Source organism: Cryptomeria japonica, chromosome 1 (assembly GCF_030272615.1).
Source record: "Cryptomeria japonica chromosome 1, Sugi_1.0, whole genome shotgun sequence".
Classification (NCBI taxonomy): domain Eukaryota; kingdom Viridiplantae; phylum Streptophyta; class Pinopsida; order Cupressales; family Cupressaceae; genus Cryptomeria; species Cryptomeria japonica.
Genome location: NC_081405.1, coordinates 276,933,846 through 276,953,590, shown reverse-complemented (window position 1 = coordinate 276,953,590; position 19,745 = coordinate 276,933,846).

Sequence of the window (19,745 nt, the reverse complement as noted above, 5' to 3'; positions counted from 1 at the left end):
GACCAAAAGGCATTACATTCCAGCAGTATGTGCCCCATGGACATGTGAAGGCTATCTTATGTTGGTCCTCTAGTGCGATCTTTATTTGATTGTATTCGGAAAAGCCATCCATGAGTGAAAGCATTGCATGTCCTACTCTCAGATCCACTATGATGTCAATATTTGGAAGGGGGAAGTCATCCTTAGGACAAGCCTTATTTAGATCTCTGAAGTCGGTACAAATGCAGATGCCCCCTTTTGGTTTGCCAACTGGCACGATGTTGGAGATCCATTCTGCATAATCAATTGGTCTAATGAAACCAACATCCAGGAGTTTCTTGAGTTCTGTTTTGACTAGCACTGCAATCTGGGGATGCATCTTACGAAGCTTCTGCTTGACAGGTTTGGCTCCTTCTGCTACGGTGAGGTGATGCATGACTAAATTAGGATCAAGCCCAGGCATGTCCGCATATGACCATGCAAAGTTGATCTGACGTTGCTGGAAGAACTCTATGAATTGAGGCTGTTCCTCTGGAGTGAGAAGAGATGCCAGATGTATGATATGAGGGTTTTCAGGAGTCCCCACATTGTATTCTTTGGTTTCCTCGATAAGAATCGTTGATCGTTCCTGTTGTGTACCAGCAGGGAGAATGTCAAACCCTTCATCCTCAGGCGCCTCAGAGAGGTTTTCACTGTTGGATACGCTCTTTCTTTTTACTGTTGTCGGATCAAACAGTGCCACAGTGTGGTTTTCACTGGAAGATCCATGTTTTAATGTTATATTTTTGCAGTTGAAGGGTTTGGCATCCGCCCCGAAGTATGCTGCGCTATTAAGTTCAATGGCGAATCCAGCTTTGTGATCCCCACTTGGTAGGTTATCCCTTAATTCCAAAAAGTCAATGATAGCCTCATCGTTTTGGAAGAGGTCAAGACATGGGGGATTTGGTTGGTTCCATTCAATGAGTTCAGGGTGGATAATGGGCATTACTTCATCGATTAAGTTAAGTGCAGGAGATGTATCAGTGAGGGTTAAGACAGTGTGGTGAAGGTCATTGATGGTACTCTCCCTATTAGAATCCGACGTAGGATGAGACGTAGGGTCTGTGGAAGGTGTTTCCAGCTCAGGTACCCAAGTGGTCTTTATCTGTGCTTCTCCGTAAACAGGGATGTCTTTGCGTGGCAGAGGTGGTGATGTGTCTTCCTCATCTGAAGTGTTAAGTTGCACAGAATCAAATTCCCACTCATGTGAGTCGGTCTCTGAATCACTTTCCAGCATCCGATTGCTATACCATACTGGGATGTTGCTGGAGTTGAATACTGCAGGTGTGATTGGTTTATGTACCTTTGTAGTGATCGGTGCTGCAGGAACCGTGATGGGATTTAAAGGATCTGGTACAGGAAGTATCGACAGTGTTGCCTCAGTGGCTTGTGTTGGAATGGTTGGTGCCATAGATGCTGCTGCGGGTTCTGATATAGTTGCTACTACTATTGGTGTTATTGATGGGATTACTGGTTCGTTTGGTGGGATGATTGGTATTGTAGATGGTTGTGGTGGGTTTGTGAGCCTCGATGGGGCAATGGGGATAGTGTTTGATGGTGCTTTGATTATGAAAGGTGTCCTCTTTGCAGTAGGCGGGCAAAATGGTTTGCTAGGTTTTCCTTTGAATCTGAGTTTAGGAAGGATCTCTTTTTCAAAACCTAGGCCTGTATTACCTTTGGGCTTGAATGGCAGCAGAGGTTCATGTCGTCCTTGTTTGCAATATCCCAAAGCACTTTGACCATCATATCCCATTCTTTGCATAATGAGAAGGCCTTTGCCATACTGTTCCGTAGGAAGTGTAACTTGCGGTTTGTCAGTGGTGATGGGATCTTTATAGATCCATTTCGCTAGGTCCTCATCTTGTGTCTCTTCCTCTTGACTCTTTCCAAGGATGAAAGGCGTTAAGGCACATGCAGGCATGATTAGTGGTTGCTGGAGTAACTGCTGTGGTTTACCATGTGTTCTAGGAGAAGTGGGCATTTGTCCCACACAAAAGAGCCGACTCAAGTTGTATTCTCCAGGACCTTCCTCTGTGACTTTCATCTTAAGCTTTTCTTTCTTGGGTATAGGAGTGTTTGAACTGGCAAGAGAGGCGAGATTTACATATGATGTGGAGGAAATGGCTTCCCTATTATTAGGAACAGTAATCTCTGGTTGATGGCTGATATTATGGCAAAATGCAAAAGGATTTGCATCACCCAAGATTGTGATCTCTGCACCATTATGTGGGAACTTGATACATTGATGGTAGGTAGATGGAATGGCTTGCATGGCATGTATCCAAGGTCTTCCTAACAATAGATTATATGGCAGAGGAAGGTCCAGAACCTGGCAAATTATGTGCTTTACCACAGGACCGACTCAGATTGGTAGTACCACAGCTCCTTTGGATGACCACTCTGCATCATCATAGGCCTTCATGGTGATCTTCTTGCGAGGATCCACTGATTCTATTGCATATCCCAATGCTGTGACCAACTGTAGTGTACAAATGTTTAGGCCTGCTCCATTGTCGATCAAGACTCGCTTGATCCTGTGTTGGTTGACAAAGCCTTCAATGTGTAGCGAAGCATTATGAGGTTGTTGGAAAGAAGAGTTGTCACTTTCGGAAAAAGTGAGACAAGGTGATGACTTTAGATTTCCAACCATGGCTTGAAATTGGTCCGTGTTCAGGTTTGCAGGGACTGACGCTTCTTGGAGTGCTTGATCCAAGATTGTTTTATGAGAGGGTGACAGACGCAAAAGCTCCAAAATGGATATAAGTGCAGGGGTTTTGTCTAATTGTTCCACAAGATTGTACTGCTTTGGGATGGAGGTGGTGCCTTGTGGAGCTGCCTTGATGGTGACCTTGCCACGACGTGTAACAACATTGCAATTTGAGGTGGGATTTTTGAAGGTGATAGTTGCAATTTGTTCACTGGCATCATACAGGTGATTGACAGTGTAATTATAAGCAGCTTGCGTATAATCAGTGGTATTAGGACCTCGTCTGGAAGTGGAAGGACCCCTTTGATCTTGCGATGGAAGTGGATTCTTGAACATCTGATATCATTATTGGTTGTTTTTGGGTCATGCCCTTCAATTTCAATTTCTCCTCGATCAATAAGATCCTGAATGAGATCTTTCAATCAGTGACAATTACTTGTCTTGTGTCCTCTTCCTTGATGGAACTCACAATGTTCAGTATCTCTCCACCATGCCGGTTTGACCTGAGGCTCATAGTTTGATAGCTTAGGTAGAGTGACCAAATTTTGAGAGAGGAGTTGTCGCAACACTGTTTCAATGGGTTCCCCTAAGGGAGTGTATGTACGTTTTTGTTTTTTGTGGACGAGGTCTTGGTTCATCATGAGATGTGATGCGACCTTGATTAGGAGGAACATTTGTGTTATTTTGAGGTGGAGGATTTTGTCCTGCAAATCGAACCACAGGTTGTGCATTTTGGATAGTTCGAGCATCCACAACTCCATCGTTGACGATATTCTTATTCTTGTTCCAGAAGTTCGGTTTATCACTATTGAAGCGCGGGCGAGGACCATCTTTGGGTTCATTAAAGATTTTGATGAGTCCTTTTTTGATGAGTGCCCTTTCACATTTTATACCTTTGGTGATCATATCGTTAAAAGAATTTGTGTCTTTGACATCCAGGTGAAATTCCATTTCTTCGTTTAAGTTGGAAATGAAAATTTCCACTAGTTCTCGTTCAAGTAACTGAAGAGAACGTCTGCTAGACATTTGGCACCATCGTTGCAGGAATACTAAGAATAATTCACCTGGTTTTTGTTTGGTGTTGCATAGATCAGCCATGGTGATGTCGCATTCAATATTATAAGAGTAATGAGATAGGAACTTCTGGATGAGTTCCTCAAATGTTCTAATGCCACCTGGTAGTCGGGAAAACCATGATGTGGTTGTTCCTCCCAAGTTTTGGGGAAAAAGGCGCATCAGGTATGTGTCCTCATAAGCCACTTCAAGACAAGCGGAATGAAATTCTCGGACATGATCGCGGGGATCTCCTTTTCCTCTATATTTTTCAAATTTGGGTGTTTCGAACCCGCGTGGAAAGGGTGGCATATAAAGATTCCTATCAAACAGATAGGGACAGATGTCGTTAAGTGAGAATTGATTGGTCTTAACACCACTATGAAGTTGTTGGGCAAGATTCTCGACTTGTTACCGCAACATCTCCATTTCATTAGGAGGAGGAGGTGGTGGGTTACCTCGAGGAATGTTATATCTGATGTGATTTCTACCTCTTTCTTCCTCATGGCAACTTTGTCTTTCTGATGCTTGTCTTAATTGGGCAAGATCAAAGTCAGAGGGGAGTTTGGCTCCTTCTTGAGCGAGTTTTAAAAAGTGAGCATCCGCATTGCTCCTTAGTATTTCATCAAATAATCTATTAAAATGAGGGTTATGTTGAACCCTTTTGATTGTTGAAGGAGTGGGAGTACTTGGGTTTTCGTCATTCACATTTCCTCCAAGTGCTTCTTGAAATTCATTGAGGTTGTCCTCTTCTTCCTCAATTTCTATTTCTCGTTGCCTTGATCGTGATCGAGTTTGAGCCATTTTGTTTGCAAGTTTGTTTTGAAGTTGATTGAAGATGATGATGAGTTGGTGATGAAATGAAAGATTGATGGTTGGTGATTTGTGTTTGTATGGGGATCTCTAGCACTTCAAGGTAGATGTAACCGAAATTCCTTCTTTGAATTGCTTGTTTGTTTTGATAAGATTGGATGTGATAAGGTGTAGAGAAATCTGAGATGTGTTACAGATTTTGACTACCTAGCAATGAGAGGATTCACTCATGAACTAGTTTTAACCTGCGTAGATGTGTCTCTTAGGATGAGCTTATCCTAGATGTAGAAATAATCTAAAAAGTGATGTGATGTGTTTGATTTCAAGCAATATCTAAAAAGGAATCTTGGGACAAGAACCTCTTAATGTTTTGAGAGTTTTGGGATGGATTGATGATGAAATGATGATGGATGAGAAAGATGCTGGATGTTTTTGTTTTTCAATCTTTCAATAAAAACTTTGTGTCACAAATGGGACAAACTCTTCTTCTTCCCTTTCAAGCGTTGGTGGCACTTCTCGAGCTGTGTTGTAGGTGATACAGATGTTGGGGAAAAAGTTGGGATTAATCTTTCCTCCTTGATTTTTGTGATAATTCAGAGCTCTATATTGCATAAAAGCTTTGCTGTTCAATGATTCTGAATAAAACTCGTTTGTTTTACCTTGAAGGTATAGACGCATGCGATGTAGAAAGACTCTATGGGAGACAAAGATTTGTTGATTGATATAGAAGAATTTCCTCCTTTTGATTAAAGCCTTTGAGCTCAATGGTCTCCTTTTCAAGTTTATATTCTGATGACACTTCTTCTTTCGCAAGATGTGAAGAATGGTCATAAAAGTTGTGACTCTGTGTTGTTTGCCCTTTGTTTTTGGTATTTTTGGTTGTGTTGACAGATGTTGGATGAATACTTTGTTTTTGGGATTGATTTTCTGATTTTTCTTTGACAAGAAAACAAAGCAAGCACACAAACACAAAATTGTAGCCTCAAAGGCACAAATGAGTATGGGTCTCGATTAACACAATCCTTGGACTTGTTTTTTTTTTTTACCCTTCCTTTAGATTTATTTTAAGGTGTATTTCCAAAGCCTGTAGTCGGCTCAATTTGCACTAGGTCTGTAAAACGAACACACTTCAAACACTTTTTATCCCTATGGTCAAATGGCCAGTTGTGATAAATTTAGCCCACATCTTGATATTTCTTCGACTTTGGTACTACATACCTTATGAATCCCGCCGTGGCAGGTAAGGATGTGATATACTAAGTCTTGCACAAGCATAACAAATAGATGATCCCTATGATGGGGGAGTCACCACTTTTATCAAGCCACAAGTGACCTTTCAAAAAGCTATGTTTCTACTCAAGGAAATATGTATGGTGAGTATCTTGGGAGCAAAACCTTCTATGCTCTTGCACTAAATTATACCTCAAATATCCTCAATCAATAGAACAAGTGGGCTACTACTTAAAGGTGTTTAGTCATGTTCGATGGCTTTGGACATAAGTTCATTCTGCAGTGACTCACTTAAGAGCCTTGTAACTGGTGGTGGGGCCCATTTGTCCTTTCGGCTAGTTACACTGTAGGAACAACTATACCCAAGGCTACAGCTTTCGCTCTCACTTGATTTCTATAGCGGCTCGAAGGATTTACCGCTCGAGGTCGTTCCCAAGAGTATCGATCCCTTGGCAGACCTCTCTTAAAAAGATAAAATGTGAGCGTTACTAACACTTTTCTCTTGCACCTAGGACCACGAAAGCCAAGGGAGAGGATAGTGTGTGTTAGAAGTAGGTCCACTCGACTGACTTTTGTGCACAAGCGTGCCAAACACGTAAAACACTTGTTCCTTTTAATCCAGCATTTGCAAATGTGATCTAACTATTTGGAGATGTTGCTCCAACAGTCATGGTGTTCTTTTTAACTTCAAAAAGAAATGTGTTTTTGTATTCTAGAATTTGAAATCCTGGTCAACTTAATGGAAAACACGTTTGCATGAAGTAAAAATCGCTTGCAAAAATCAAAACAAGTGGATTGTGTATTTTATTTGCACCAAAATTTGAAGTGTGGTTTGCAAATTTTAGGTCCGAATTGATGCAAGGAAATCAAATTTGTGTTGTTGATTTTAAGCACCAAAAATAAAGATGAGTCCTAACTAGAAAACAATGAAACTTCTCTTTTTTTTGTTTTGTAGTTTTAAGTTCTTTTTAAACACTAAATGACAAATTTGTGATTTTTATGGTGAGTTGTTAACCTGTATCAACAAAAACAAATTAGTAAAAATCGGTGTTCAAGGGGGGCTTTCACAAGCCTAAGATATTCAACTTTTCGGTTACAAATTTTACAAATCCTGATTCTGAAATGCCCTGAAATTTGACTAAGTCTGAAATTTGGAGGATCTTCCAAAAACTAGATTTTGCATTACAACTCCTAGAGGTCTGAAACCCCTTTCAAACATCCTGAAAGTATATATGGAATATAACTTGAAGTATAAGAAAGAGAAAAGAGAAAAGAGAAGAGGAAATGTCACTTGAAGTATAACTTGAAGTATAAGAAAGAGAAAAGAGAAGAGGAAATGTCACTTATACTTAAATGTTATATTCCATATATATTCTGCCTCTCACAAACCTAAGAAAAATAATTTTATCAATTACAAGGCCTTTTTTTACAACGTTATGTTACAATAGCGCTAGTCTGTGTGAAAGCAGAAGCGCTACTTTAACACAAACGCGCTAGAATATTACAAAAGCGCTAAAATAAAAGATTTTTACAACAATACAAAAGCGCTAATATAAATACAAAAGCGCTAATTGATGAACAAAAGCGCCAAAATACTGATAAAAGCACTAATTCTTTGACAATAGCGCTATTGTAAGAACAAAAGCGCTAAAAGACAAAAAAACAATAGCGCTAAAACGAGACAAAAGAGCTAAAAGACAAAAAACAATAGTGCTAAAACGCGACAAAAGTGCCAAAGCGCGACCTGTGTGTCAAGTTCAACATTCAAACATGTTAGGTAACAAAAAAATATCAAAAGGTTGCATGTTCCATTCACGTCGGGTTCACCAAATGATGCCCTCCTAAATGGCACAATGGTTTAGTCTAAGATCAAACAACACAAAAACACACAAAGTATTAGCGTTAGTCAATCAAAAACTAAAACATATGAAAGCATTCCAAGAGAGACACTAAAAAGACATGATAATATATCTAATAAGTAAAACAAAGATCATGAGACATCTCCAATTGCCTCTTAACATGGCCTTAGCTTCTTCTCCCTTGTTCCTCTCCTCTCCAAGTTCCAAAATAGTGTAGCTCTCAGCAGCTTTTTGCACTATGGATGCTTATGGAGGATTGAGATTTGTAGTATAGCTCCAAATATGAAATAAAAAGCTATTTTTATGCTAAAATGATGTATTTTAACTAAAAAGACAAGATTTAGTTATGCTATGCTAAAATGCTCTCTAAAATGTCTATAGCTTAGATGCATACAAGTTTTCAGGATCTGGATTATGAAGGAATGGGCTCTATTTATAGGAAAAATGGAGCAATGGATGGCCAGGATTGAAAGGTTTAATCAAGGGTCAAGCTTGAAAGTTGGGGATCCATGTGCACAATTGACACCAATGAAATGGTGACAAATGTCAACATAGGGTTGGGTTGAAAGAAGAGGTTGGAGGCATTAAAGACCTGAGAAGACCTCATGGTTATCTAAAGACTAAGGGTCAAGCCTAAATTAGGATTACCCACTGGATTAAGAGTTAATCCAAAGATAAACCTTTGTGCAAATGATTAAGAGATAATCATGGTCAAAGCATTAAAGGCTTGATGAGACCCTTGGGTTGGGTAGAGGTTGAGTCAAAACAAATGTTTTAACCATGTGGGAGGGTTGAATTAACCATTAATGGTTATTGGAGACTTTGGGGGATTAAGTGGTTGAAAGTTGGAAGCCTTCAATGGTTATCAAAGACTTTGAGGAATTAAGCACAGTTGAAAGTTGAAAGCCTTTAATGGTTATCAAAGACTTTTAGACTTTGAGAAGTGACTCCATTTTGCTTAGGAATGTGACAATAATTAGGGGATGGATTAGGCTAATTAGGTAGGGGTTAGAAGAATCTAGAAGGGGATTAGATTTTGCAAGTGGATTTGGTGGGTGAGGGAAAATAGGATTTTATTAAAAATAAAAATTCATTTATTTCAATAAATGTGTGCAAGTTGCATTTGTAGGAAAATGCAAGTGGGGTGGGGATAATGATTTAAATAAATGTTTTATTTAATTTATTTAAAAGAGGAAAAGGGGGATTTAATTAAATAAATAGATTTTACTTATTTAATTGATTTGTATTTGGTTTAATGAATGAATTAAAATAAATTGAATAATTTATTTAATTAATAGAAGAATGTTTGGGGATAAATTAATTAAATATTAATTTAATTAATTGATGGCTAGTGGATTTTTAATCAAATAAATACGAAATATTCATTTAATTAAAATAGACAGATTTATGTGACTACAGTATTTAATTGTAAATATCTTTTTATAAGCCGACATGGCATATTGTAATAAGACTCATATATGTATGAGATCTTGTAAATCATTTTAATACGATAGCAGATATATATAGGATAGACATAATGAGCGAATATTAAGGCAAATTTTGTATAAGGGTTTATGGTTATTGTATGAGCTTAAACCGGTACTGAACATGGCATAGCAGATGTTGTTTTGTAGCAGTACATTATATTGGATTCTCATAATCCATTTTGTAAGTTAGTGAGACTTCCTTTTGTATTTGAGAAATGAGCTCTAGGTAGTTGGCCTTCCTGCATGTGCATGCATCTCATTGTAAGTAACATCCATTCATTGGCTAGTGAGTGAATATTGTGGGTCACAAATCCCACTGAGGTTTTTCCCACACCGGGTTTCCTTGCCAAAAATCTTGTGTTATGGTGTTCTTTCTATGTTGTCTCTATTGTTCATATTTACTACATTAATTCTTGTTTACTGGTGCATTGCTTTGGAATGCAAAATACTTAATAAGATCATAAATTCTGTTAACCGGTTAGATACTAATTCACCCCCCCCTCTCAGTATCTTTGGGATTATCATCGACCCTAACATGCAGTGGATGTAAATTCTCGAGTCCTCGAAAAATGCTACTCCATTCAGAATCTTAGAAAAGGCTCTGATGGAATCATCTTGCTTCATAATCTCAGGGATGATCTTAAACATGGGTCTAGTGTGTTTCACATTTTCTACAACTAAGGGGTTTGCAATAAATTCAGGTACAGATGAAGATGCAATTGTGAAAGATAATTACCTTTAGCTGAAATCCTTGAATGCTTAGAAAAACACCTTACTTCTTCACCTTCAAATGCCTTCACTCAATTCACGCTCTTTGAGTGTTTGAATGCTTTGTGAATTTGAAATGAGGGATTCCCAGTATTTTATAACAAAAAGTTCTACAACAACCACATTTAATGCATGCCAGTTAAGTGGAAAGTCAACATATCTGTCGGTGAAGAAGAAATAAGACTTCTTACTATAAACTGAGGGTAGAATGCATGATTTTTAATTTTTTGCCATACCCTCTAAGGATTATTCCTCAGGTGGATTAAGAATCTCCTACTGGTGAAGGGTTACTCTATTATATCGGTGCAGGGACTGATCCATCAACTTTCTGATCTCTCTTCTTGACCCATTATTTTGAAAATTTTTCTCTGATTTCGGTTACCTTCTCTTTGCCTTTGTTATTAGATCCATTATTGTTCGTCGGTGTAGTCTTGCTTCTACAAAATTTTGCAATATGCTCAATCTTCTTACATGCATAACACGTCACATTATTCCTTTGTATTGCCTTTCCATATCCTTGATTGGTTTGTGTTCTGCATTGATTAGATAAATGTCCAAATCTACCAAAAACATAGCATTTCACATTCATTCTACAATTTTCTGAGTTATGACCAATTTTATTACATTTTGAACATTGAGCAGTGGGTACATTTGTATTTTGATAATTCCTAAATCTACATTGATTTTCTCTATGACCAAATTTGTTGCAATTAAAACATTTCCCATTAAATTTGTAAGCATTAGGTTGCCTTATCGGTTTTCTATGATCTTGATTATTTGCAGGACTAGAACTTTCTCCATGTTCAAATCCAAGTCCAATTGTGTCTCCATCAGGTTTCTGACTCTTCAGCATATCATCAAGTCTTTCTAAACTTTTTCTGAATTTGTCTTTGTGTTCATTTGCAATGACCAACTCGCTTTCCAAGGTGCTAACCTGTCTCATAATTTCTTCCTTATCATGTTGCATGTGAATCAAATCAGTATTAAGCGTATAATTTTCATACTTAATCCTTAAGGATTCATCTGAAGTTTCATTAAGTCTTCTGGTCAAATCTTTCTCATTCTTCTTCCTATCTTCAATATCTTTACATAGCCACATAGTTAAATCTTGCATCTCATTCCTCATGTTATTGTTCTCAATTCTTAATTTGTCTGCAATATCTTTGAGAGTTTCTTTTTCTTTTTCATCTTGATTCTGCAATTGCACATGTAGTTCTTTTCTCTTATTCTTTGCAATAACTAGGTTATCTTGAAGTGCTTTGATAAATTCCCAAGCAGTTCTGAGTTCATCTTCCAATTTGATATTCTTCAATTTTTCTGGATCAAAATCTTCAAGAGCTCCTTCCAACTATTGTCTCAAGCTTTCCATCATTATTAGTTTCAGAATCTTCCTCAAGTTGTTAGGATTTTGCAAAAAAAAAGGACTAGGCTCTATTACCAATTGTTAGAATCAATGATAGTCCCAAAGACACTCAGAGGGGGGGTGAATCAGTGTCTAACCGGTAATCATAATATTTAAACTTATTTAAAAATTTGCAAGCCAAATTAATGTACCGATAAACAATCAATAATGCAGCAAGTAGAAATAACAAAGACAACATAAATGCACACCATAACACAAGATGTTTTGGCGAGGAAACTCGGTGTGGGAAAAACCTCAGTGGGATTTGTGACCCACAATATTTACTGACTGACCAATATGAATAAATATCACTTTCAATGAGGGGCCTACACATGCAGGAAGGCCAACAACCTAGAGCTCATAGCTCAAATACAAAAGGAAGTCACACTGACTTACAAGATTGGATGATTAAATCAAATTACAATATACTACTCAAAATAGCATCTGCAATGCCTGATTCAATATCAGTTAAGCTCTGTCAAAATCATAACCATAACCTTGCCGATGAATGAAATTCACTCTTCTCTGCTCTGCTCCTTCTTCACTCACAAAATTATTACATCAAAATGCATATACCAATATTCACTCTAATATCCTTCACATTCATATTCTTGCATATCCAAAAATAACCTATAAGACCTCATACATATATTAGTCTATACAATACATCATTTTGGTTCATAAATAATAATTATATTACAATACAATTCATATAAACAAAACATTATCAAATGTCAGCCTAAGTGCCAGTATGTATCATTGTCGGTGTAAAGTACATTGCCGATGACTGAACTTGCTTGCCTGTCGGTACCGGTAGATGATGTCTGTGTTGCTGGTGAACCTGTAGAATCCAGTTACCGGTTGGTTTCTATCAATGAAAACATCAACCATTCTCATATGAGTGTAGAATTCCAACAACATTCAGTTGGTTTGGGATTTGATGATCCAGATGCTATCTTTTGTAAGCCTTTTGGTTACCAGTAAGGGTTTTACTAGCAAAACTTTGTTGAAGATCTTTTGATGGATCCGATAAGTGGTATGGGTGCAGCTTCTAGAAGGCTATCAAGATGTTGATGGTTATCATAATCGTGTTCCAGTTGATCGGTAGTGTTTCTTTTGGCTTATGGCAACCTATTGTAGGTCCGGTCTTATTCTGCTAGGTTATGGACCAGTTTATGTAATGTGTTGGTTGATGCTCCCAATGTGTTACTAGTTGGATTTATTGATTGGTTTATGTTGTTTCAATCTTAGGATGACTTGGGGTATCATTGGATTGTGGGATTATGTAACAAATTTAATTGTATTATCTTTTAGGTGGCCGACCTAATTGTTTAGGTCCCAGGCTGGTATAAATATGATGTAAGATCTCTTTGTAGATCATGGTTATAGATGGTTATAAGATTATCTATGTATGAATAAGGTTTAAATCATATGTAGAGGTTTTGGCCGATCATAGGTGATCAAATTGGGTTTGTGTAAGAGGTTTAAGACCTCCAGTATTGAGGTTAACTAGAATTGTACTAAGGCATAGGAGATGCTATTCTTCTAGTTCACTCATCTGTCTGGATTGTAGTCTAGATTTCTTTGTAGTCAGTGAGGCTCCTTTTGTGATGAGAAGTGTGCTCTAGGTTGTTGGCCTTCATTCATGTGTAGGCCCCTCTTATTGTAATCACATACTTACTATAGAAGTATTATCTGAATGTGGGTAGGCTTCCCACCGTGGTTTTTCCCTTTACCAGGTTTTCCACATACAAATCCTAGTGTTATGTGTTGTGGATGGATGGTAATTATTCTATGATTTATGTTTGTGCTTAATTGTTATATCTGCTATTCTGATATTTGGTTTATACATTTTGGTAAAAGGTTTTGTGTGCTTAAAGTTTTATAATCTATTGACAACTCATTCACCCCCCTCTTAGTTGTCCACCTATTATCTAAACACTTTGTGGCTTATATGTAGAGAAAAGGGGGTTTTCCTTCTATTGGTGACATTAAAATAGGTGGATTCATCAAATATTCTTTTATTTTGTTGAAATATTCTTCACACTTGTCATCCCATCGGAATGGAACATTCTTATCTAGTAGATGAGTAGACATCTATCTGCTAACTAAGCAATGCATCTTCTAATAGAGTATAGCCTTCCTTGTAGAGAGTGTAGTTGACTAATATTCTTGGGTGATTCCATTTCAATAATTTCTTTCATCTTTGTTGGGTCTACTTCTATGCCTCGAGTTAAAACAATGTATCCTAAAAGTTTGCCAGATGTGACTCTGAAAGCACATTTCTTTGGATTGAGGCATAACTTTTTTTTCTTGATGTTGAAAGATCTTATCTAATATTTCAAGATGTCCTCTAGTGGATGATTTCACTAAAAATTCATCTACATAGTCTTCCATGAATGTGTGCATCATGTCATCAAAGATTATCATCATTTCTCTTTGATATGTTTCACCTGCATTCTCTAGTCCAAAAGGCATGACATTTGAGCAAAATGTATCCCATAGACATGTGAAAGCTATATTTTCCTGATCTTTAGGTCCTATCTTGATTTGATTATATCCTAAAAAATCATCCATCAAAGAAAACATGGCATGTCCAACTGTTAAGTCCACTATGATGTCTATGTTTGGTAAAGGAAAGTCATCATTTGGACACACTTTGTTTAGATCTCTAAAATTTTTACATATCCTCGTATTCTTGCCTGACTTACAAATAGGTATGATGTTTGACACCCATTCTGGATAGGCAACTAGTCTTATGAACCCCACATCTAACAATTTCTTTAATTATAATTTTACAAGTAGAGCTATGTGAGGATGCATTTTTCTCAACTTTTGCTTCACTAGTTTAGCTCCAAGAGAGACATTCAAATGATGCATTATTAGATCAGGATCCAGCCCTAGAATATTTGCATATGACCAAGCGATGTTATTTGTCTCATTTTGAATAATTCAATGTAATCTTTCTTCTATTGTTCTGATAATGATGCTATTGGGTGTAGAATCTTTGGATTGTCTTGTTTATCAATATTGACTAGTTCTGTTGGCTTGATCAATATTGAAAAGTTCTCCTAATAATACTTGGGAAGAGTATCAAATATCTCATCCTCTGGTGCCTCAAGGAGGTTTTTACCATTGGATGTATCCTTTCTTTTTACTTTTTCTCGATCTAATGTTGCCATTAAATGGTTTTTAGCATTAGATCTGATATTTGATTTAATTAATTTACTTTTGCGACTGAGAGATTTGGCCCTCCTCAAGTAGAAGTTGTGTTATTAAGGTCATTGGTGGAAGATGTTTTGGGTTCTATGATATTGAGATAATGAATAATATAATAGTCATTAGGAAAGGTATATATCTCAATGGGTCCACTTTGTTCCCAATCAATAAGCTCTGGATGAACCAAAGGTAAAGGGTCATTTGATTGGTTAGTCTCAAATACATTAAGGGTCATAATAGAGATGTCAAAGTTTTTGATAGTTACTTCTAGGTCTATGATGTTACTCTCCTCAGAATGACCTCTTGCGATTAGTCTTTGATCCTCCTTGATGTAGTCAGAATCGATAAAATGTGATTCTAATTCAAGTGGTATGTACTCTGACATTTGTTTTGCATACAAGTGAATTGCATCAACATCAATATCTTTTGCATAATAAGATCCTTAAGATGATTCTTCATAATGATATGAGTTCCACTCTCACTCATTGGAATCCGTCTTACTAGAAGCTTGTAATATGATGATTTTTTCATAGAGGTTTTAAGTATCTTCCTCTCTTTTATTGGCAAGTTCTTCTTATTTTCGACTATTTTCCTCCTCTGGTTATTTGTGGATTGCTTTTTCTTCTTCCTTGTGAGTTGTTTCTTTCTCTTGTTGTTGTTTAGGTGTTAATTTCCTTTCTTGTTTATGAGCCAATTTGTCCTATCCAAAACCTACCCCCATCTTATCTTTGACATGCTCAAAATCAAGTTGTATAGGTTCTACAATACCCTCTTTTCTTTTGCCTATGAGACTCTTTCCATCATACCCCATTTTTTGTAGGATCTGAAATCCTTTTCCATAGAGTTCTATTGGTATGCTGACATTGTTTATTTCTTGTTGGGGTTCCTCTTCACCTTTGTATAGCCATTGTATAATGTCTTTATCCTATGTTTCTTCAGATAGAGTACCTACTCTGACAAATGATCCATCAAATATTTTGAGTGGTTTTGAAGCCAGTTGTTGCTTTGATGTTGATGGTTTCCCATATGATCTGGGAGAAAGTGGTGAACTTGATAGAGAATATTCTCCCATTCCTTTATCCTTCAAGTGGACCTTTTTCTCAAAATTTCCTAAAATAGATGTAAGTTAATTTTGCTTGGGTGGTGGAATAGAAGAATATTCCTCTTTGTTATGTGGAAGAATAACATCTTGAACTGATTTGAGATTATTCTAATATTGGAAAGGATTGGAGTTTTTTGAAATTGGGATATCTTGTCTATTATAGGGAAACTTCAAGCATTTGTGGTAAGTTGATGGAACAACTTACATACCATGTATTCATGGTCTGCCCGAAACTATGTTGTAAGATAGATTTAGGTGTAAGACTTAACACATTGTATCATTTTGCATGGGCCCCACTTTGATTGGCAACACCACTATTCCTTTGGAAGAACGTTCTTCTTCATCATATGCCTTTATGGTGATCTATTTTCTGGGGATCAACTGTATTTCAAAAAACCCTAAAGAATGAACAAGACTTAATGATCAAATATTTAAACTAGCTCCTCCATCTATTAGGACATGTTTGACTCGTATTTTATGAATGAGAACTTCAATATGGAGAGGAGCATTATGTGGATGCTATAAAGACATATCATCATCTTCTGTAAAGGATAAAAAATGAGGTAGTGTTAAATGTCCCATCATAGCTTGGAATTAATCAAAACCCAAATCGTTACAAACTATGGTATCCAATAGATCTTTTTCTAGAATCTTTTTATGTGTCGGTGAAAGTTTTAAAAGATCTAATATTGATATTTTCACAAGCATCTTTTGTAATTGATCCACTATATTGTATTGTTTAGAAGTGGATGGTGCATTAGTTATTGGACTCAACAAAGTTACTTTAGCTTTACTTTCTATGATTGCATTTGTCGATTTAGATTGTTGCTTTTCCTTAACTACAATGACATTGACCACATTGTCATAAGTGTGAGCATAATTGACCTTTTCTTTTCCTTTGTTATTCCTTGATGTTGATGATTCACCCTTTTCATAATTTGGAAGTGGAGTTTTAAATTCCACATGTGACTCATTTGTTTTAGGTCCATCCACAATTATTACTTCATTATCTATCAAGTCTTGAATAACATGTTTCAGCCTTTGGTAGTATTCATTTGATGTCCCTTATTTTTATGGTAATCACAATAGCCATTATCATTCCACCATGTTGGTTTGACTTTGGGCTCGAAATCCCTTACTTATGGTAATGTGATTAATTTATGTGAAAGAAGTGTTTTCAATTTTGATTCAAGTGGTTCACCAATAGGTGTAAATTTCTTGTGAAAGTTGGTGGAAGGTGATTTAGGTTTGTTGTTGTCTTGATTAACCACCATTGTACGACTTGATAGATTGGAAATGGGTTGTTGTGGTTTTAATTTATTAGAATCAACCACTCCATCATTGACAATGCTTCTATTTCTTGTTCAAAACTTTGGTTTATTATTGTTGTTATTAGTGTTGGAAGAATTTGTTCCCACTTTATAGAGTTTCAATACTCCTCTTTTAACCAAAGCTTCTTCAATATTGATTCCATTTTCAATTAATTTGTCAAAACTTGGTGACATTGCATTTTGATTCTATAACTCATCTCATTGTTTATATTATCAATGAAAATATCCATCTTTTCATTATCAGTTATATGGAAAGGGTATCTAGTAAACAATCACCTCCATCTTTGCAAGAATGCCATGAATAGTTCTCCATTTTTCTATTTTGTGCTGCATAGATCAAGCATGGTTATTTTATTTTAAATATTATATGAATACCAAAATTGTCTACCAATGCTTCAAATGATCTAATACTAGGTGGAAGTTTTGAAAACCATTCCATGGCTTGTTCACCCAAGCTCCTTGGAAATAACTGAGGCCCTACCCCGAGCCTGTCATAGTACTTCTTTGATTTTCATGTTAGACTTATTATTTGATATACTATCTTGATGCATTATGGATTTAGATACTATTTGATAGGTGATTTGATATCATGGGATATGATGTATTCCATCTTACATTGATTTTAGTACTTATTGTGATGATGATATGATACATTTATACATGTCTTATCGAAAATTGATTTATATGATGCCTATGATGATGCTATTTAGTAATTGATTTCATATGGATTTGCTAGGAAAATGTTAATTGGATACTATCTCTATTAATTTTGATTTGGATCAATTGATGAGATGTTTTGAAATTGATGTTATATGTGTATTTCTTTTCTTGTGCTTACATATGCATGTGGTTTTGGATTACTAATGTGTGAAATGAGATGTGCAAGAAATTAATCCATGTGACCATGGAAATACATGGAGAACCAAGACCAAACCTATGTGAAATAGTAAATGCAAGGGTTATCTTGGCAATTGAAACTTCTCAGGTTGAGAAGAAATCAGTCTCTGAGATGAGTCCAACTAATTTGATGATGATGGATACTCAAAAATTACTAAAGGAGGGCATTGTAGATAAAGGAATAATTGATCAATCGGTCACAGTGTTGCACAGATTGATACCTGACTATCAGATTGAAGATGGAGTAAGCCCTTGTGGAAAGCTCAAGACTCTAACATAACATATTTCTAACAATTTTTAATCTCTAAGGCAGATTGTAGACCGAAAGGATTTGGAAAGGTTCACAGCAGCTAAAAAAGCATCTTTTGATCAGATCGTAGAAACTGAGAAAAATAAAATTGAGGCCAAACTCATTCTTATTGAGGTTTGTTTAAAACAATGTACAAATATCTATAGAGTGTGTTGTAACATAGAAATTCTTACAACTAATGTCGATGACAAGTTGAAAGAGTTATATGATAAGATAGCTAATATTGTTAATTCTTTTGATGGATTAACTGCACTGACCACATCTGTTGATGAACAAATTTTGTCCATAGAGAACCAAATTTTTTCTTTGGAGAAAGAGAAAGATAAGATCATTTACAGGGCAAGAAGTCTTAGAGGACCGGTAAGTCTTAGATTAGATTCATTGGGTGTTCATAAAAGAGAATGCATGGACATGATTGCTAAACCAACACCGACAAAAGTCATAGAGAAGGAAACACTAGCATGCATACTAAGTGGACTAGTATCCATTTCTAAAACTTTCAAAACTGACTGGGATACATATCTTCAGTTGTTGGATAAGGAATACCCTAAAATTTTGAGGATAGTCAAGCTCCAGTGAAATTAATAGTATTCATTTATTCTTTTGTTCTGAATTATTTCAAATCTTTCACTGATCTTTGGCATTAATATCAAAGGGGGAGTATGTATATATGTCAAAAATATCAGAGAATGCCAGATAAGAACACATGAGAAAGACATCAGGATATCAGAAGGAATGTATTGCTCAAGGGGAGCATATTTCAATTGAACCGGCAGGGAATTCATTTTTCACCTGAGTGTTGCCATCAATGCCAAAGGGGTATATTGTTGGAAATTGACACTCATTGGATTCATTTTGTTGTCACTGATGGCAACAAGATCATTTGGAAGTCATATACCGACACTAGGATGTTGGTATTTTGGATATGTTGATATGGTTTTATCATTGATGTCAACACCTATCAACACTTATCAACACTTGGAGATTCTTGTTTATGTTCACTATCATGTTCAGTGACTTATGCACAGTCACCGATATTTGGTTCACTGAAACTTGGAATGACTTGGAGATTACTTTGTTATGTCAAAGACATTCTTTGGACTTTTTGTTTTGGTGATTTGGTTATTGGTCTAATTGGGTTTGCATATTTGTTGTTATCGGCAAATAGGTCTAGGTTATGGACCGACAAGCATATCTATTCTAGATCAGTATGGCACATTATGAAGATGATTTGTTATTATTGTAAATGCATTTAGCCGACATGATGCATCACATATTGATTCATTTGTAATTGATTTTATTGTAATATCTTTTAGTGAGCTGACCTACTCATTTGGTCTTAGGTTTTGGTATATATGTAAGATCTCAATTGTGAGATTGATATATGGTATGGGAATGTAATAACTAGTAGAGCATAAGGTATATGTGAATATAAGTAGAGATATACACACAGAAATTATTCAAGATTGAAGGAAGGTTTGAAGAAGGCAAAAGAGAGCTTAACCGGTACTGAATCCAGCATATGAAGATGCTATTTTGAGCAGTACAT